We start from the raw sequence: 8358 nt of genomic DNA, 5'->3' as shown, positions 1-8358 counted from the left end.
CAAGGACAGGAAATGGATAGCGTGTTTGTACAATAGTTTTTGCAGCTTAGACAGGCCAGTGCCTTGTGGAGTGTGCAAATACCATCTTCCCTGTGGAAGCTTAGGCAAGGGAGAATGGAGCAGGCTGACGAACAACAGCTATTTAGAGTTGATTAAGTGGTCATGCTAACTGCGTCTGGGCAGCCTCCCAAACTATTTTGGCTAGTAAACTGGAGACCTTGCCAACAACTGAAAATCATAAAAATAAGCGTTTGGCTCTTCCAACTCCTTCATCTCAAACACCTACCTACCATAATGATAGAGCTTGTGATTTGCTGACACTCCCTTAGTGCAGTGGCGTAGCGTGGGGGGTGCAGGGGGGGCCGGCCGCACCGGGCGCAACATCTGGGGGTTAGGGTTAGGGGGCACAAATCCACGGGTTAGGGGGTGCATATTACTTGCCCCGGGTGCTGACAACCCACGCTACGCCACTGCCTTAGTGTTAAGGAATTGGCGATTTAAGCATTTGCCCTGCAGTCACATTACCTGGGCACTTCCTTTGGGCCTTTAGTTTCACTTCCAGCAGAGTATTAGAGGCTCCTTTGCATATAGCTCTTTCTTTTAACTATTCTTCATTTTTGGTGCTTGTTCTTCAACCCAGAAATTTTACATGGTGTGAGAAAGTGGAGAATGAGGAGTATGTTTCATTAACTGGCAGAGGTTTTCTGGCTGAGGGGTTCCAGATACTGCAGAAGATAAGAAGCTGTGGGAATCACACCAAGACAAAGCAACAAGGTTTATATAGGTGCTGGTAAATCTTTGCAAAAATAGAACTTCTGCAGCTTCCATCAAGCCTGAAATTGCCAGATGATATTGCAAATAGCTGGAGGAGGCTTAGACAAAGGTTTGAACTGTACTTGGTAGCAATAGGGGCTGAAGGGGAAAAAAAACCCGGATATGATCAAATTCTCAATTTTTTTCATGTAGAATAGAGAGTTTGGGATGGCTGAAGGAGAGAATATGAAACCGAAAGTAATTTCAGTGGTACCTCGGGTTACATACACTTCAGGTTACATACGCTTCAAGTTACAGACTCCGCTAACCAGAAATAGTGCTTCAGGTTAAGAACTTTGCTTCAGGAGGAGAACAGAAATTGTGCTCCGGCGGCACGGCAGCAGCAGGAGGCCCCATTAGCTAAAATGGTGCTTCAGGTTAAGAACGGTTTCAGGTTAAGAACGGACCTCCCAAATGAATTAAGTATTTAACCCGAGGTACCACTGTATTGATAAGTTTGAAGAATACTGCATGCCTAAAAAGAATGAGACTCAAATCAGTTCTTTAGGTGCATAGAAAAAGTAAACCAAACTGATAAATTAAGAACTGAATTAAGAAGCTTGAGTAAGAATTGTCATTTTGCTGACTAGAGAGGGAGTTTGATAAGGGACAGAATTATCTGTGGTATCAAAGATCATGTCCTCAGACAGTGGCTGTTACACAAGGGGCTCAAAGAAGGACATCCAGGGATTTCGGGGGGGGGGGTGAATTATGTTTGAAAATTTATCCATTATTTGTCCATAGCAGCAAAGCCTCTTGGAACAGAAAAATGGATGGTTGCTGGGATGCACTCTCCAGGCTACGCCTCTCACCAGCCCTGCTTCCATGCCCTCCTTGAGTGTGCTGGCCTGGCTGAACTTTGTCCTTGAACCATGAGAATGCCTCTTGCTTGCCAGGATGAAGAGAGAGGTGTGGGAGGGGGTGAAGAAGCCTTTGGCTTTGGGGTGGCTGGAGAGTCGCATACATTGCTCCGCCCACTTTAACCTTTGGCACCACCCACTGTGGCCAAGAAGCCCCCAGAAGTCCACCCATGAGGGAATGCAGCTCTGAGATAGAAGGATGTCAGGTAGCAAATTTGGACTGTCTCCCCAAGGCCTTGGAATGCCGCGGCCAGAGAATACGGTGTTAAATCCCGCCTTGGGACTGACTTTGTGGTAGCTTCATATCGTCAGTTCTTGGGAGCTGTTGGCTGTTTCTGGTTTCTCTGATAAGGGAAGCAAGAAAACCCGAGTCTGCAGGCACAGGCAGATAACGGCTCATACACAAATGGGATGTTCCCCTTCCCTATCTCAGGAAACACTGCCTCCTTTTGGTGGGGGGGGGACTTCCTTCTTACTGAGAAAAGGCTATTTAAACACTTGCGGCTTTTTAGCTGTTTGGGGGTGGGAGTGAAGGGAGGTAACATGGCCTGAGGCAAGTTTATAAAATGATGGCATGTGAATAAGAGAATCCTTTGATTCAACAATTCAATGAAATGGGTTGGCAGTGGATTCAGGCTAGATGAAAAAGAAACACAGAGTCTGGCCTTGGCAAACTTAGCACCCAGCACAGCTGTACTGGGTTGAGGATGATGGGAGTTGTAGCCCAAAATATTCTCATGGTAGAGAACCAGATATACTGCCTTTCTTACACATTTGAATAAGGTGCGTATGCTTTTATGTGGTTTGGGCTCATATATGCTCTTGATTTATAAGAAGCCTTTAAGGATTCCAGTCAAGCTCATAAGTAAAAACTGTTTTTTATTTCTTACATTTATGCACTATTGTCCATGAGTAACAGCCTTTCATGTTTAGCTTGGAAAAGAGCACTCTGGCAAACTGGACAAAAAGCAACACAAGGTGTTGGAAGACCAAGTTTCATAGTGAAGCTAACATGGCAAAGATGCACATCAAAACTGAAGATGCCTAATCTTGTTGGAGTGATAAGGAGTAGCACTCAGCCAAGTGTGACCTCAGCCCAGGTGAGCATCCCATGTTCAAGACACAATCCATCACCAGTGTTCTAGGACAAATGTGTCTCTGGCTGCATGCTAATGACCTGTGATCAGGATAACAGAGATTATTTATTTACACATACATACATGCCCCGTCCATCTGGCTGGGTTTCCCCAGCCACTCTGGGTGGCTTCCAACAAATTATTAAAAATACAATAAAACATTAAAACTTCCCTAAACAGGGCTGCCTTCAGATGTCTTCTAAAAATCAGATAGTTGTTTATTTCCTTGACATCTGATGGGAGGGCGTTCCACAGGGTGGGCACCACTACCAAGAAGGCCCTCTGCCTGGTTCCCTGTAACCTCACTTCTCGCATTGAGGGAACCGCCAGTAGGCGCATGGAGCTGGACCTCAGTGTCTGAATGATGAATGGTGGGGGTGGATACACTCCTCAGGTTGAATGATGGGGGTGGAGATGCTCCTTCATGTATACTGGACCAAGGCTGTTTAGGGCTTTAAAGGTCAGCACCAACACTTTGAATTGTGCTCGGAAACATACTGGAAGCCAATGTAGGTCTTTCAGGACCAGTGTGAAACAGGGATGGGGGAGGAATTTGATTCAGTTTTTAGTTAAAGTGGTACCTCCCATATTTGCCCTTTCCAAAACAATATGCAAACCAAAATTCAACCATCTTTAAAAATTCACATTTCTCTGAATTTTGCAGTAGAGTTCTCCAACCAAGTAATGTGTATAGAAATGCATATAATTTAGGTAAAGCATGTGTTAAAATGCATATATTGGTGAAGAGAACACACAAAAATGCATCACATTGTTGAAAATCTCTTGCAAAAGATGTATCTATAGGGAAAATTGCATACAAAATTGTGTATCAAGGAGAAATTTGCTGATGAATTTCCATGAGGAACTTTTAAAACATACACATACAGATGTGGAAATGTTGAGAACTGAACTTAAGATTGCAAAATTAGGCACTGGGAGAGAAAAGACGAATGCCTCACAAGACAAAAAACTCGCTAGACGAAAGGGTTTCTTGTTTTTTGAGCTGCTTCGCAAGACGATTTTCCCCATGGGCTTGCTTCGCAGGACGGAAACGTCTTGCAAGTTTGTTTCCTTTTTCTTAACACTGTTAATACAGTTGCGACTTGACTTCGAGGAGCAACTCATAGAAGAAGAAGAAGAGAAGAGTTTGGATTTGATATCCCGCCTTTCACTCCCCTTCAGGAGTCTCAAAGCGGCTAACAATCTCCTTTCCCTTCCTCCCCCACAACAAACACTCTGTGGGGTGAGTGGGGCTGAGAGACTTCAGAGAAGTGTGACTGGCCCAAGGTCACCCAGCAGCTGCATGTGGAGGAGTGGAGACGCGAACCCGGTTCCCCAGATTACGTGACTACCGCTCTTAACCACTACACCACACTGGTGTGGTAGCCTTTTTTGAGGTTTTTTAAGACTTTGGTGATTTTTAAAGCTTTTCCAAAACTTTCCCGACACCGTGCTTCGCAAGACGAAAAAAATCGCAAGACGACAAAACTCGCAGAACGAATTAATTTCGTCTTGCAAGGCACCACTGTATTCAGTCAGTCCTGCATAAGTAAGAAGGCTTGAACAACTAATCCCTGAGACCTAGGGGAGAGAGGGTAAGAACCTGGGCAGAAGAGAACTTTTCTCCCTCAGCAGGAAAGAACTGTGCATTCATCTGGAGCAGCACAAAACCTCCTCTCTCTGAACTCCAAGACCACTGCTTCTCCTGCACTAAATTATTTCAGGTTGTGTATAATTGACTGTGTGCAGAACACCTTGAGGAAAGGTGGGATGCAAATACATTACAAAGTACAACGCCATGCTGGTTGTTCGAAGCATTTCCCATCACTTTTGGTGGAGGGTACTGAATAGTCAGATAGCAGGTCCACTTTTTATTCCAGGCATAGGCAAACTCGGCCCTCCAGATGTTTTTGGACTACAATTCCCATCATCCCTGACCACTGGTCCTGTTAACTAGGGATCATGGGAGTTGTAGGCCAAAAACAACTGGAGGGCCGAGTTTGCAAATGCCCGTTTTATTCAATAGTTTTTAAGCGTATCACTGTTTGTCAGGTGTTATTTAATGAGTACAAATTCAAATTTTGCAGGGATTTATTTATTGCTACAATCCTATGCATATTTACCTGACAGTAAGTCCTGTTGAACTCAGTATGAACACAGACACATAGGTGTGCACTTGAGTCTTGAGTTTAGATTTTGTTTCTGAAATTCTCTGCAGTGTCCACTTGGAGGCAGCAAATTCTCAGAGTTGTTAGGAGGTGTCCTACTGTGCAGGAACTGCAAGTGCCTCAAGGAATAAATTAAATAACAAAGGGCTCCTTGGAGACCACATGCTGTCTTTTGCATGAGCTCATCACTCTAGCTTCATCTTGTTCGGTTTGGCTGCCAAATTCTACTCCTCTCTGCATTAGGTGTGATCGACTCATTCTGTCATTCAAGAGATGCAACCAAGTGATCTTCCTTTGCTGCCTGTTGCATTCCTGCACAGTGGTACCTCGGGTTACAGACGCTTCAGGTTACAGACTCTGCTAACCCAGAAATAGTACCTTGGGTTAAGAACTTTGCTTCAGGATGAGAACAGAAATTGCGCAGCAGCGGCATGGCAGTAGCAGGAGGCCCCATTAGCTAAAGTGGTGCTTCAGATTAAGAACAGTTTCAGGTTAAGAACGGACCTCCAGAACGAATTAAGTTCTTAACCCGAGGTACCACTGTTCTCTCTTGACGTTGCAAAAAAAAAAAAGGAGGCAGATGTAGAACAGTGACTCATACAGGAACATGGGACAAAATTCAAAAAGGTTTAATCTGTTGCAGGCAAACCAACAGAGCCCTACAGCACCTTAAAGCAAACAAATTTATTGTGGCATAACCTTTTATGCCTGACAGCCCATGTCATGAATTTGTGTGATCGTTTTTAAAAGCCATCTACGTTGGTGGCCATCACTGCCTCCTATGGGAGCAAGTTCCATAATTTAACTATGTGCTATGCAAGCATCAGCTCTGGGGGGCAGGGCCTGATGCTTCCAGCAACCATTTCTGGATACAATCCTGGGGCCACCAATCAACTTTCAAGTCCAAGCCAAGGCTTGGAGCTTGTGGACCCCTTCAGGTGAGCCTCTTTTTGGGAACACATGGTGATTTTTGCAACCCCCGAGCGCATCACATAAAATCGGGAGTTGCCTGTATCAGCTCAGCTGATGGGCAAGGAAGAAACTATTCCTGCAGCTCATGTATGAGAGCAGAGGGACAGCTTGGCTCTCACACAGCTGATGGGTGGGAAAGCGGCGGCTGCTGCACTACCCCACATACCAGCTGTTAGATGGGGAAGCCTCCTGCTCATGAGGAGACCCCAGAGCCTCAAGAAAACATCTTCTTCAGACTCTGGGAAGGGTCTCATTGCGAGTCAGGACACCTCTCTAGGGGGCTCCCCATTTCCTAGATCCACTTCTTTGACCTTGTTGTGCAAGGGGGCCAGTTTACTCCAGAGTAAGCAGATTTAGAAGACAGATGTTGAGCAGAGCAGGCAAACGCATATGGAAATTCAGAAATTGGGTGTGTGAAGGGGCAACTAGCCGACACCAAGCAATATGGAGCATGTAGCCAAAGAGAGCAAAAATGTTCATTCTTGCAAGCGCTTAGCAAAACTTGGCAAAAAATCTTTGCATGGACACAGGAAATCCAGACACCAATGCAAGGGTCACTCCAGAAAAATAGCTCCAACTCCATTAAGAATCTAATTTTTAATATCAACAAGTGTCTTTGTCTCTCTCTTCCTCTGGGGACTCCTAAATCTCTCCAGCAATTGCTTAAAGCACTCAGCAATTCTTGTTTACACAGGTCCCCTGTGTGTGAGGCAGTGCAAAGGACAGCACGTCTTACACCCTGAAGGAGTGACAGGCCGTAATCTGCTAATCATAAAGCCATGGCTGCTCAAGCCTTTCCCCCATCTGCAGGAAATAAGGTGCCCTCTGACCCTGGAGCACGGCCTGAGGAAATGGATCTGTCATCAGCAACCAAGTAAGCTGAGCAAGCAGGCTGGCAGGAGGGATGCTGCGATATGGAGGCAACAGATTTATCTCTGTGAAGCAGGAAAGAAAAACACAGCCTGGGGTAGAAGAAAGGAGGTGACAGGGAAGCCCTGAAGCCAAAGTTGCAGTCAATTCTCCCTTTTCTCTTAACACACAACAGATCCTTTGAACTCACTGAGCTTTCTGCTAGTAGTTGTTGTGTTTTTTTAATCAATGGTTGTGCAGAATTTGTCTGTCCTTGCTTAGTTCTTTTAAAACAGGGATGGGAAACTTCCAAGCATGAGCGTGGAGGTCAAATATGACCCTCCAGGCCTTTCTATATGATTCTTGGGACCCTTCCCAGGGCATACACCGTTCCCCAGCCCAATGTTACACACTCCAGGCTAAAATGTACTCCTGAACTCTGATAGTGCTTCTTCTTTGACAGGATGGAGAATAGAGGATGTTAGTGTAAATTAACAGGTGCTGCTCTTGCTGCTGGCCAAAGCTACCCACTTTTGCATGTGGCCCTTGGAAGGTTGTCAAGAATGAAATGTGGCCCTTGGGGCTGGTGAAAAAGTTCCACACTCCTAAACAGCTGGAAAAGTTTTTTTGTGGGTTTTCCAAAGTACAGTCATACCTCGGGTTAAATGTGCTTCAGGTTGAGCGTTTTCAAGTTACGCTCCGCGGTGACCCAAAAGTAAGAGCATGTTATTTCCAGGTTTCGCCGCTCGCGCAGATGCTCAAAATGACGTCACACGAATGCGCGGAAGTGGCGAAACGTGACCCACGCACGCGCAGTCGTGTCTTACATTCTACTCAGGATGCGAACGAGGCTCCGGAACGGATCCCGTTCGCATCCAGAGATGCCACTGTACAGTTTATTTGTCATTTAAGATATGTTGTGCAAGTGCCACCCCGAGAACCAGGCTTGTAAATATCCATTCAGTTCTGATTATAGATTAATACAGGGCTGTGGGGGCCAGCAGGCTATGAAGTTTGCCATCCTTATTTGCAAAGCTGCCACTACATCAAAGGAGAACTAGATGCACAAGTTCCTCCATGTGTGAAGACAAACTTTGCAAGAGCCGAGCTGCTGGAGATCAAAGCAGGCTTCCTCAAACTCAGCCCTCCAGATGTTTTTGGCCTACAACTCCCATGATCCCTACCTAGCAGGACCAGTGGTCAGGGATGGTGGGAAGTGTAGTCTCAAAACATCTGGAGGGCTGAGTTTGAGGGAGCCTGCATTAGAGGCTGCCTTCTACTTTGCTCTTCAGATCACTTGTATGCCATGTGTGACCAAGTCCGCAGGGCTGTAGCTAAACCTCAGCAAACACTGAATCAGACATCACCGAGAGCTCCTTGCAAACTGCTCTGAGCATTCTAGAAAGAAGGGAGAAGAGCAGGCTAAAGAAATCATTCTTCATAAGGCGTCACATAGTTGGAATTCCCTTGTACAAGAAGCAGCAATGGCCACCAACTTAGATGGCTATAAAAGAGGACTGGGCACACCTGTGGAAGATGAGGCTATCAACGTCTACTGGA

Source organism: Podarcis vaucheri, assembly GCF_965113315.1.
Source record: "Podarcis vaucheri genome assembly, chromosome: 7".
Classification (NCBI taxonomy): Eukaryota; Metazoa; Chordata; class Lepidosauria; order Squamata; family Lacertidae; genus Podarcis; species Podarcis vaucheri.
Note: the sequence above shows the minus strand (reverse complement) of the source record.